This window comes from Primulina eburnea, unplaced genomic scaffold (assembly GCF_022965805.1).
Source record: "Primulina eburnea isolate SZY01 unplaced genomic scaffold, ASM2296580v1 ctg451_ERROPOS252312, whole genome shotgun sequence".
Lineage (NCBI taxonomy): Eukaryota > Viridiplantae > Streptophyta > Magnoliopsida > Lamiales > Gesneriaceae > Primulina > Primulina eburnea.
Genome location: NW_027331262.1, coordinates 140,516 through 154,177, shown reverse-complemented (window position 1 = coordinate 154,177; position 13,662 = coordinate 140,516).

Here is a 13,662-nt window from a genome sequence, read left to right as displayed (position 1 = left end):
TTAATTTAATGTAAAAGAATGTTTAAAGGATTTATTTAAGTAATTTGAGATAAGTAGTAAATAAATTCTTTTAGGTTAAATAATTAATTTATTAATTCACAAAAATATTAAATGGGTAGATAAAACTTTAAAGATTTAAAATACATTATTTAAGCAATATTTTCCCTCCCATTATCATAGAAAAATCGGCCATCTCCTTTAAAGGATTTAAATTTTTGGCAACTCTCCATTTTGATATCTTTTCTTAATCCTTTCATGGCATAGTTAATTCCCTCATTTTAAATCTTCAGTAATTAATAATTAAGAAATATTTTACCCTCATTTTGAACATCAAATTTCGGCCACTCCTTTCTTAGATTTAATTAAATTTGACAACTCACAAACTTTGATTCCTTTCCTTATCCTTTTCTTGGTAGATAATCCCTTCATTTTAATCATCAATAATTATTGATTTAAGCAATTTTCTACACTTATTTGACATAAAGAAATCGGTCACCTCACCATTTTATCTCCCTCAAATCGAATCATTTCCCTCATCCCTCAAAGTCTAGGATAGAAAGATTTTTATCTTGCCTTTCAAATTCCATTTAATTAGTAAACTTCTTCATTCATCTCCTAGCCATCTCCCTCCCCTCATTCTCGAAAATATCAGTGTTATTCAGCAAGAAAAAATCGTGTGAGGCTTGAAAGAAAACAAGAGAGAAAAGTAGAAATCAAAGCAACTCCGTCTCCTCCGCGCCGTGTCGTCATAATCGATATGTTTTCATTTCAAAAAAATCCAAGGCATATCTATATTATTTCTTTTCTCATCAATCAAGTTATATATCTATTTTTAAACCATTACATGTGCTTGATCCTTGATAAAAACCGAAATCACCACAGCAACATTTTCAAAAACTACTGTGCAGATTTTCGGCTCCTTTTCCTTGTGCCTTCACGGTTTTGTTAGTTTTGTGGTTTCAGGATTCGAATCGATTTCCATGGGCTCAAGGCTGCTTATGATCATGTTATAGGGGGTGTTAGGAAAGGATTAGTCCATTGGTTGCATGCCATTCACCCCAGCAAAACCACTTTTGACAGCAACCCCCCCCCCCCCCCCCCACGTTGAAAATTATGAGTTTTTATTTTCTTGTTTGGATTGTCTAAGGCGAGGTTCGAATCTTGGTTGGCTTTTGAGCCTGTAACCACGGTTAGAACCCCTCCTTGACATGTCTAGGACGTGACCAAGATGCCCTTTCATGGCTTGGTTCATGGTCCCATCGGTTTTTCAAACAAACAAGAACAGCTCCCATCGGTTTTAAATTTTCTTGTTTTGTTGAGTGTGTTGGGTTTCGAATTTTGAGGTGCTAGATGGGTTGTAGTTGGCTTCTAGCCCTTAGCCATGACTCATACAACACCTTAGCATGTCTAGCATGGACATGGTTAACCTCATAACCATTGGATCCTTCATTTAACAGCAAAACAAGCAAGACACCCCACGCGAGTGAGGCGTGTTCTCGGGTGGGGCTTGGGAGTGGTTTCGGGTGTTGCTTGGATTGTGGTTGGCCTAGGGCCCATAGCCATGGTTCAAACCATACCTTAGGATGTTGGTAAGAGGCTCTGGTTGGTGGTTCAAGCCCCAATGGCCAATAGCCTCACAAACGAAGCATGGAACTGCGGCCGCTGCTGCTTTATTTTGTTGGGCAGCAGGTTTGCCTTCGGTTCAGAGGCTTTTTTCGAGTTCTTGATTTGATTTTAGCCTATAGCCTTGAACTGGACAGTACCTCATTGAGTTCGGAAGGTCATGTTTTTGGCCGTTTGTGATTTGGTTAAGTTTAGCGGTCGTACGAGAATTTACGGTGCGATGTGCCAAAGTGACTCTCGAAAGAGAGTTTCATGATTTTGGCCTCCATGCACAATTTTCGTGTGTTACAACCCTTGGTAATTATTTTCCAGTATTTTAGGTGTATTTTAATCATGACTAAATGAAGGTTCGATGTTGGTTCGGGTTGATACGGAGTCATGGTTAAATATTAAGTTTGTTGGGCGTAATAGTCTCGTTTTTTGTTCGATTTTGAAGCGTTGGTGAAGTTAAGTTATTTGCATGGTCAAGTCAAGTTATTTGCATGTTTTTCATGTTAGAATTAGGTCGCACCGAGCCTGGAAACGATCCAATCCAATTGGTAAAATAACTCAGGAATTTATTATATTACGTGCATAAAATATAAAAGTTTATTTTTGAGATATATGCGATATGTCTTGTGGCACTTCACACTCATGGGATTGCAGCTTATGGGATTATTACTTCATCCGGTGGCTACTGACCGGTTCATGTTCATGTATGGGTATGGACATTCAGTCCAAGGGCTATGATGATCTCTACCGTCCAGTATACTGTGGTTTAGTCTGATCAGACGATTCAGTTCATGTTATGGGCCACTTGCGTAGAACATACTCTCAACAAAAAATTATGATATGCTATTTTATGACAGGGCTCTATCGAGCAAACATATTACTTACGATTTTCAGTTATGCACATATTTATAATTATTCATGGCTCGACTTTTCACGTTACGCTCTATGATATGATATTTTTACGTTACGCCAGTTTTTAAGATACATTTACTTGTTATTCATGATATATGCATGCTGAGTCTTTAGACTCACAAGACTTGATTGTTATAGGTACTGATGAGGTCGAGGTCGAGGGCGGGGACCAGTGAGCCATCTTGGGTCGGCAGTAGTAGGAACTCGAAGACCTTATTTATCATTTTTATGCAAACTCATTTTTATCACGATGAATTATTTTAAGTTGTTATTTTGAAACAGATATTTACTTCCGCTGCTACTCTAGTGCTCAAATTCCGTCCACGTATAATCCATGCATTCATTTAATTATTAAATCATTTAATTAATTTTAAATGAGCTTTAGCCATGCATAATTTATGAAAATGCATTATTTTAAATTATTCATGTTTATTGTGATGCACGTTAAAATGTTTTTCGGGTTTCATGTTTCAGGCGATTATTCAAGGCGGGATCGAGGAAAAGACCCGGCGACGATTTTTGTCAATTTCAAAAGGTGGTATTTTATTTTAAGTTAAGGATGGGGCATTTTAAATGATTTATTTAGTTTTAACATTTTAAAACTTTATTTTTGTATTTAGTAATCTAAGAGTTTAGAACTTTTAAAATTAGTGTGTAATTATTTTAAATGAGGAGTTTGATTAAAGTAGTGTGTGTTAACTTTTAACTAGTATTTTAATTATTTAATTTAGCACTAATTTCTCCTAATTAAAAACTTACACACACGTTACACACACTCACACACACTTACACGTTTTTACACACACTAAAGCACACAACACACCCTACACATCTCATTTTTCAGATTTTAAAGGAGAGAAAACCTAGGTTTTAATGACCCCACTTTTGATCGAGTCACTGCCTTGACCACCATCTTCGGTCGTCCGCCTACTCCTGCCGATGACCGTCCTCATGCGAAGGACCTTCCTCCTCAGCTTCAGCTTGTTCTGAAGCTCATCACTTCTACCATTGTTCCTCGCAGTGGAGACCTCTCCACTTGCAAGTATCTCGATCTGTATATTATCTATTATTTAGTCTCCCAGCGTCCTTTTAACCTTCCCCGTTTTCTTATGTACGCCATGGAGTACGCGGCTTCTTCTACTCGCGTCTCTTTTCCGTTTGGCCGGTTCATAAACCGGATTCTCGCCCATTTTGACATTGACTTTGTAGATGAAGAATCCTTATCTATTTCTCCCCGCGAGACTATCGACCATGATACTGTTGTTAAGATGGGACTCTCTTGGAATCCCGTCTTATCCTCTTGGGTCGTCGACAAGGATCGCATCTTTGCGTCCTATCGTCCGACCGACCACTTTCATGTTCCCTTCGGTCTTCTTCCTCCTCACGTTCAGACGAGAGGATTTCCCGCTGGTCCCCCCACTACGGGTACCACTCCTACCCCTTCGTTTGATATTCCCTCTACATCCCATCAGCGTGTTCCCGACCCTATTAGCACTCCTTTGATGACCATGGATGACCTTCCTCATGGCTTCACTCCGCCTGCTCCCTCTGGACCCTACGATCGGATTTTCGAGTATCTCGAGCGATTGGAGACTCGTTTCGACACTCGTTTCTCCCTTTTGGAGTCTACCTTAGAGCGTCATCATACTGAGACTTCCTCGCGTCTTGATTCCATCGAGGCTGAGATGAGGAGACATAGAGAGTCGCGGGATGCGGATTCTTAGATTATGTTTTTGTTATTTTTGTTTATTTTATCTTTATGCATCATTGTATAAAAGACTTGCATTTATTAGTGGATATTTTACCTGTTTATTTGTCTCTCTTTATGCTTATGTCTTTTTGCTTATCACAAAAAAGGGGAGAATTTATTTGGTTAAAATTGCTATTAAATGGTTATTAAATAAATTCGCCTTAATTCAACCTCTTAGACTTGTTATTTGATTAAGGGGGAGTTATTTAATAACCATTTAGATTATGTTGATTATTGTTTCTCAATTTTTAACCAAGTTTTGTGATCATCAAAAAAGGGGAGATTGTTACGCCTTAAACGCATACAAATCTCGAGGATGAGATTAATGTTTTTAATGCTGTAACATATCCCAAAGTTTTTGTTTTGATGATACCAAAACTTGGCTTAAAAATGTACTAATGTTTTATATTGAGGCATGCAGGAAATTAAGAACAAAATTAAGTTCGGAAGATCCGAAGTTGGTTCGGACGTTCCGAAAAGGTGCCGATCAGAAGCAAAGTGGAAGCTGTTCGGAAGCTGCGAGGAGCCAGTTCGGACGGTCCGAAGACGTGATCGGACGTTCCGAACACAAGCAATCAAATCACTTGAATGCGGAGACAAATTGATCTGACTGTTGATTGAGTAAGATTTCGGACGCTACGAAGGACATGATCGGACGCTACGAAGTGTTGAAGATTTCAAATCTCTGGAAACGCGGGAATGTTCGGACGGTACGAACTTGAGTTCGGACCTTCCGAAGCTGGTCATACACTGTCTGAAAGAACCGTTCGGAAGAAACGAAGCTGGATCGGTCCCTCCGAAGCATATGTTCGGACCCTACGAAGTCAAGAACGGACGATCCGAAGTCATCCCAGAATTACGCAAATTGATTTCAATCACATCGGACGTTCCGAATCATAAACAGAAGATCCGAACCTTGGCGTCCAAGACTAGTATAAATAGGCCTTTGAGGATGCATTTTCAATCATCCCACTCCACTCTCTCTTGTCTCTTACAAAGCTTTCTACTATCTCTTGTGTGCGTTGATTAAAAGAGTTGTAATATCAAAAGAGTTGTAGAAAAAGTGTGAAAGTAATACTCTCGAGTGGGTTGTAGCTATCCTTGGAGCCCTCAAGGCCAAGTAGACGCATCGAGGCGTGGTTGTAAAAGCTAGCTTGGAGCTCCTAAAGCCAAGTCGATATAGTGATACCTCGATCCTCATCGAGAAGGGGAGACGTAGACGATTCTTCGTCGAACTTCCATAAACATCTCTATCCCTCTTTACTTTACGCATTTACTTTACTACGCATTTATTTTACGCACTTACTTTACGCATTCATTTTATTTGTGATTGTCCCTCAAGTCTTCCGCTTGCAATTTTTGCAAACTCGTTTTAAAAACGCTAAAGGGCCTAAAAGAACCTATTCACCCCCCCTTTAGGTTCTTCACATTTACCCAGTTAGGGTCAGCAAGAGCTTCATCAGTTTTCTTTTGTTCTAGTTGTGAAACAAAAGCTGGATAGATAAATAGATTTAGCATTTGATTGCAAGTTCTTACTGGATCAGATGGATTTCCTATTACCAATTCAGGGGAGTTCACTGTTTCCCCTTCCTTGCAATTTTCTTTCTTTACTGCCTTCTGTTTTCTTTCTTATCGTTGTTTCAGTCTAGCATGTTTTTAGCTTTCATGTTTAGGAGTCTGCATTTGTGTTTGCATTTCTGTGTCTTGAGTTTTTTGTGCAATGGGGACATTGCACACTTTTAGTATGAGGGGGTCATTGTCCGTAGTCTTAGTTGTTTTCGTTCGTATTTGTCTTGCATGGATGTCAATTGATGGTGAAACTAGTCAATTGGTAGCCAATGATGATTGTGGGATAAATGAACTGCATGTTAATTAATCTTATCACTCGTTAGGAATACCCCGGTTTTGTAAGTTTTCATATGCACATAAAAGTGGGTTTTGGTGGTGGTGTGAATGACAGTCGAGTTTAAAATATCTGTGGGAGAAACTGATAGCAACATGATATGCGAGTTACACTTGAATGAATTTCGGTTGATAGGAGTGACCAACCGGTAGCATTAACTCGAGTAAATAATCAAAGAGTGCCTCAAATCCTCTTGTTCCCTATCGTGCATAGGACCTCGAAATCCACCCTTAGGCCATCTGAAAGCAAACACCTTATATTCAGAACCTAGGGAGTACACATGAGAAAATTATGCACTAAAAAAAAAAATAAATAAAAAATAATAATAATAATAATAATAATAATAATAATAATAATAATAATAATAATAAATAAATAAATAAATAAAAGGGGGATATAAGGTGTGGGGGAGCCAAAAAGGGATGAAATCCTATCCCGAGGCTAAAAAGATGGAGATGTAAGGCGTTGAGGAATGTCAGAAAAAATTCTGACAAGTGCATAATGAAAATGATCAGTGTACTCCCTATCTTTTTGAAACGTTTAAAACGCATGGATATTGACTCCCAAATTCCTGCTGCACACCCAGATAACTTTGCCGTTTTGTGTTTACTTGTTGGTCACAAATAGAAACAGAACTCAGGATAGAGTAACTTGCATTGAACTGTCGATTTGGTGACTCGCATGATTCGCGAACAAAACTGTCTGAAGCACAAGCTAGTGAAACCCACAACACACACACACGACCACACTTTCTGGTCAAATCAAAATGCTATAAGGTGCTCGAAAAGGGGTATTTATGAATGTTGGGATGTGACTAATTTGATGTGGTTCAAACACCCGCTGTGGCAAGAGATACCGGTTCGCTACTTCACCATCATTTTAGTTGTTTAAATACCTCCCCCCCCCCCCTTTTGTGTTTGTTTCGTGTTTTGATTGTGGTCTATAACCTATTTTGCTTGAGGGCAAGCAAAAGGTTAGTATGAGGGGGTTGATATGTGTGATTTTTACGTGTTTTATTGCATTAATTTGTGTGTGTTTTTTTTCGTCTACATTCTGTTCATTTTAGAGTAAACATTTGCATGTGATCGTGTCTCACTTGGATGTGACGAAATTGCAGGAAAAATGACCGGAAAAACAAAAATCGGAGCCAAGTCAAGGAAATAAGGTGCAGAAGAGTTGGCGCTCGGGCGGTGAAATTGTACTGCTCGAGCGCAAGAGGTTAAAGGCCAAGGAGAATTCCAGAGAGGTCGACGCTCGAGCGGTTGTTTTCTACCGCTCGAGCGCGACCCAGGAGCCGAGAAGAGAAAAGTTACAGAAGAATTGGCGCTCGAGCGGTAATTCCCTACCGCCCGAGCGCCAGAAGCCGCATGCTCCAGGTATTCTACAGAGAGTGTGGCGCTCGAGCGGTAATTCTTTACCGCCCGAGCGCCACCTAATTTTTGCAAGATTTTGCAACCGAATCTTTACCTTATTTTGGAGGGGTGACTGATATGGGAAGGATTATGGCACAAAATAGGGAGGATTTGGACTTTATTCTGGAGCGACAAGAAGTTGAAGAGAGCACTTTGCGCTTGGATTGAAGATTTGAAGTTTTCCGGGCGTCGTTCTTCGTGTTTTTCGTCAACGCTAGTATTTTTATTCAGTTTTTATCATTTGAACTTAGTTTTCCTTAGTGTCATTATGAATTTTAGTAGCTAAACCTTAATATTTGTTGGGATTTAAGGAGAGCCTACCCCAAACTTTGATTTAATTTAATTTATATTCGATTGTTGCGTAATTCTTGCTTATACTATTGTTTTTCTTCGTGTTGTTAGATCACAGCTAACTTTAACAATGTTTTTATGTTGTGAGTGATGCGAGAGAATAACTTGTGATAGGAACGAGTAGTGTAATCCGTGGATCTACAATTTACATAGATATATGAAATTGGATACGCGCCGATAGTCATAGTCCTTGGGGTCGAAAACTAGGGGATTTCATAAATCGAAATGTGATTCACTCTTGATAAATAATTAAAGACATTTAATTACTTCATTGAGTCGAATTAGTTTGGCATAGCTCGAGAGAGTGTGTTCAATTGAATAGGAAATCATGTCGGAAGCATTTAATCACTTTCGAGAGAATTAAATAATTAACGAGGGGTAGGTGAACTGAAATTCCCAACAAATCCATTTCTTATTGAATTTTATTCAACCATTTTGGATACTATCTCTGATTATTAATTTAGCTTTGAATCCGTTATTATCTGTTTAATTATTTAAGAACAGTAGTGTTAAAACAATCAAATCAATTTTCGTTGCTAAATGTTCAATAACTGAAAATAATAATTGTTAAATACAGTCTCCAGTAGAACGATACTCGTACTCACGTACACTATACTATTACTTGACATCGTGCACTTGCGATTAATTTTGAGCATACAAAATCATATTTTTATTGAGGATTCCATAGTGCAAGTTTTGCTCGATCATTACCTGCAATCACACACATAATATAACTTGGTACCCATATCTATTTGAGTTCTGAACTGATTAGTCCCTTAGGAACCCATACTTGAATTAGTCTTATAGACTTTCCAGTAGCTGTATTCCAAATGGTTTTTCTCGGATTTTGTGTGCTTGTGTAGTGTACAAATGATACAGTATGTGATTTAGTTTTATTCAACTGATTGTTCAGTCTATATCTCTTCTGAACTGGCTTGCAGTTATAGTAATTGAAATAGCTGTTCGAATAGTTCTTGTGAAACTTTTTTGATGACTGAATTTGTGAATCAGTTGAAATTTTTTGGCTATAACCAATCCCTTATTGCAGTTGATGACTTGTTCCAAGAATGAATAAGCTCAGTCTGTTTTGAGTTTTCAAGCATCAACTTCTGGATTAGTAACTGATTTTTATTTCTCTCTGCTTTTAACTCAGCAATCTCCCTTTTAGACTCAACCCATCAACTGATTCATCAGTTGTGGTTTTATTGTCTGTGGGATCAGTTTGCTTTGCTTTGATTTTTTCAAATGATGATGCAAGCTTTTGATACTCGTTTACCATGTCATGTAGTGTTAGAATAAGTTCTTCTCGTGTAAAATCAGTTGAACTGAAATCAAATACTTGTTGGCTAGATGACTCTTCTGCATCATTAGCCATCAAACACTTGACTTCCTCATCATCACTGGAGCTGCATGAGCTTTCTGGTTCTGACTCTTCACTGTCAGTTTCTGCCCATTTGGATTTGTTTTCTTCAGCTAAGAGTACTTCACGTTTCTTTCTGAAGACCTTCTTATCTTCCTTGGGTCTTCTTTTGTGTTCATATGATTTATTTCTTCTATCAGTTGAGCCTTGACTGTCCTTCTTGGGTTTAGGACAATCGGCAATAAAGTGACCTGATTTTCCACAGTTATAGCAGGCATTTGGTTCATCTTTGGAATTGTTCCTTTGATATGGCTTCTGGAAGTTCTCTTGATTCTTTCTCATGATCCTTCCAAATTTTTTGATGAACAATGACATAGCATCATTGCTCAACTGATCTGCAGATTTTTCGACTGAACTGATTGGTTCAGTTCTGACAGCAGCTAGCGTAGTTGCTCCTTCTCTGGTCTGCAGCTCGAACTCAAAAGCCTTTAAATCAGCAAACAAATCATGAAGTTCAATCTGATTTAGATCTTTGGACTCCCTCATTGCCATGGTCTTGACATCTCATTCCTTGGGAAGACCTCTCATTACTTTTATTGCAATTTCTTTATTGGTATATACTTTTCGAAGTGCATTTAACTCATTGATGATACTGATCACTCTTTCATCATACTCGTGCATTGATTCTCCTGCTTTCATTTTGATGTTATCGAACTTTTGAACAGCAACGGAGAGTTTATTTTCTTTGGTTTGATCATTTCCTTCACACAGCTGGATCAGCTTTTCCAAAATTTCTTTGGTTGTTTTACACATCTTTATTTTGCTGAAAGTCACTTTGTCCAGCATTTTGTACAGAATGTCCTTAGCCACATTGTCAAGATTTGCTTTTCTTTTGTCTTCAGTTGTCCATTCATCTCTGGGCTTTTCTACTCTTTGTGGTGCCCCTTCTGTTATGGCAACTGCTGTATTTGCTTTTAGAATCTTCATGGGTCCATCAGTTATGAGATACCACATGTCATCATCTTGTGCAGCTAAATGAGCCTGCATTCTGATTTTCCAATCATCCTCTGGAGAGCATAGGAATTTTGTTGAATGAAGTCATGCTAGCAAGTTTATAGATCAAAAGTATTCAAGAACAAGATTCACCCGCTCTGATACCACTTGATAGGATCGATTAACGTATCAAGAGTGTTTAGAAGGGGGGGTTGAATAAACACTCACAATTAAAACTCATCTTTTCGAATTTTGAGTTCAGTTTGGTGACAAACTGATTCTCGGAATCTTGTTGTCAATGTCAATCAATGGATGTTCGGAGATTTCAATTACTCCTATGTCACCCCTTCTGTCTCAAGGATAGGATATCCACTAAAAAACTTTGATCAAATACAAGAATTGTACTGACCCACTTCCGTTTGGACTTAACACTGCCAAAAACTGAAACTCTTAGTTTAACAGAATGTTCTCAGTGCGTAACTGATCTTACCACTATCAAATTTCAACGATGTACAACTTGCTAATGAGCTCAAATTGTAGCCTTGACTGCTACGAATAAATCAAGCAATAGTGAGCTAAGATGTTGACAGAGTGACAGTAAGCTTGTTAATCGAGTTGTTCACTTCTATGTTTTCTTCAGCTGTTCTTCTGTCATATTTATAGGCTTCTTTTCTCCAACAGTAACTTGAAATGAATTTGAATCTTTGTATCCGTTGATCTCTACTTGATTATTCCTTGGACATTGTTTGCTTCATTTATTGTGATGCAGCGTCTTAATTGCTTTCGCCGAAATGCGTTGTTCTAAGCTGTATTGATTGAAGTGCGGCGTTGCAATCTTCTATGTCTCTTGACGATTGATTTTCCCGAGACATGTTCAGTTGAAGGGTGCTTAGCATACGGCTGAATATATCAACTGATCAGTTTCCAACTGATCAGTCAGTTGATTTCAGTTATCAAGTTCAGTTGTTGAATTGCGCGTAGATTTAGTTGCTGAGTCAGTTTTGCTTGATCAATTGGTTCGTATTTTCAGTTAGTTCATATTTTGTGAAAGTCCAGAATTTAGTTTCCAACATTTATTAAATTTTTTTTATTTTACTGAAAATATTAGCGACAAAAATTATGAGATAACCGTCGCTAATTTAGCGACGGAATAAATGAACAAGTTGTCGCTAACTTGAGCGACGGTTGATGGATTCCGTCGCTGAAGTTGTAGACGACGGTGTAATAATCTGTCGCTAATTTGCGACGGTTTGACATAAATCTGTCGCTAAACTTGTAGGCGATGGTTTCTTATAAACCGTCGCAAATTGTAGCTATAATACCAGAAAAATACCCGTAATGTGTAATGGGTACGAGCATTATCAAACCACACCTAAAATAAACAATAGAAGCGGTTCTTAAACTTGTACCACCGGTTGAAAAAACCGCTTCTATAAGATATAAAGTAATCAATAAGAGGAGCGATTTTGAAACCGGTGGTACAAGCGCTGAAGCGGTTAAAAAACGATCTTAAAATTGAAAAAAACCGCTTCTGTAAGAGTATTTTTTTGAAGTGAGAATTGAAAACCATTGAAGAATCATGCAATCGGCACTTCGAAAACACAACATCACACCGACCAGAAAAATAGCCATCTTGTAAAATTCTTTTTGCTTTATTGAACCATTGGATCTGACTTAAACTTTCACAGTAAGTTCAAAGTATTTCAAATAAATTATGAACATTGGAGATTAGGTTTTCAAATCGTTTTAACTTGTTTATGGATGAAAAATTATTATGTTGTTCCCGTCGAGAATCTGAGCATTTTTCTTGCGAAGGCTATATAAAAAAAAACTAACTGTTGGATTTGACTCAATTTTGGACAAGTTATTCAAAACATAAGAAAACATATTTTGAATGGTGAAGATTGGATTTTGATTAATCGAGCGATGAAAATAAATTTCCGAATTTTAAAAACTCTTCGAAGACTGCAGCAGCACTTGGGAGATGATTTTTGAAAATATGGAGAGAAAAACTTACAAATTTGAGTATAATATGAAGTGTAAACTTTGAATGGGAGCTTTTCCTATTTATAGAGGGTGGCTGCTATCCAGATCGTGTATTATCTTCTCGTTTAAAATTTTAAAATAAATTTTGAATCTAAGATAAATTATCATATCTTATTTATCTCTTTATCTTGTATTTTATTTCCAAAATTTCAAAATTGCATACCAAAAATTTCAAATTACATATATACATAATTGTATAACTCAAATATCTCCTAATTTAGATTATTGGATCATGCTTATTTATATATCCCAAAAATCAAAATATATGCATGTTATCATATTAAATTTGAACTCCTTGGATAATTGTACGCAAAGATTTAATTATTCTACACAACTTTAGATAATCTTGATAATTATTAAATACCATCTTTGATAATCTAATACAAAATTTCGACTACATAAATAATACACTGAGTTTGAAATTTGCTGGTTTTACAAGCATATGTTGTTATTGTTTAGTATTCATAAATACTATTGTATTGAGGGATATTAAATCATCGGAAATGAGTGATTTAATATTATATTTGATGTTGTTTATTATTGTTGATGTTGTTGACTGCCGTTGATTAGGCAGTGATTTGTTGTTGTTGTCGCAGTAGTAGGGGAGTGAAGTTTTAATGATATTGTTGTTGGGGTACGACATATCGTTGATGTTGATGAGGTAGTGACGATATTGTTATCGCTGAAATAGGGGTGCAATGTATCGTTGTTGTTGTTGTTAAGTGGAATAAGAGTGATGTTTGTTGATATTTTTGTTGGATTGGTTGTCCAGAAACAGCGAATAAAGTATTCTTGTTATGATATCAGTTATATCTTATGTTTTTTTTAGTTATATCTTATGTTGTTGTTAATATAATTATATGTATTACGATGATGATTATTGTATATGCTCATCCTTCGGGGGTTGTTTCTATTAAACAGATTACATGAGTATGCCATGAGACATGATATAGGTGAAGGAATAGGTGTATCTATTCAAAGAAATCATGTAGTTGATAGTGGATATAAGCAGTATAGCTCATTGTCTTATTTTATTTATGTGTGTACTTATTATAATGTTTCTGATACACTGATATAAATAGTGTGATGATTGCACTATTTAGTCGTATATGTATTATATTATTTTGACGTTGAAATTTTTTTATGTATATGACGTCATATATTGTATAATTACGCGGCGATGTTTGGGACGCCGTATAATATATCGTTTTGATATTATATACAACTAATCATTTTTCCACTTTAAACATATATAACATGATTTTTTAATATTAATAATTTAAAATGTCTATTAAATAATAATATATTCAAAAGATTATAA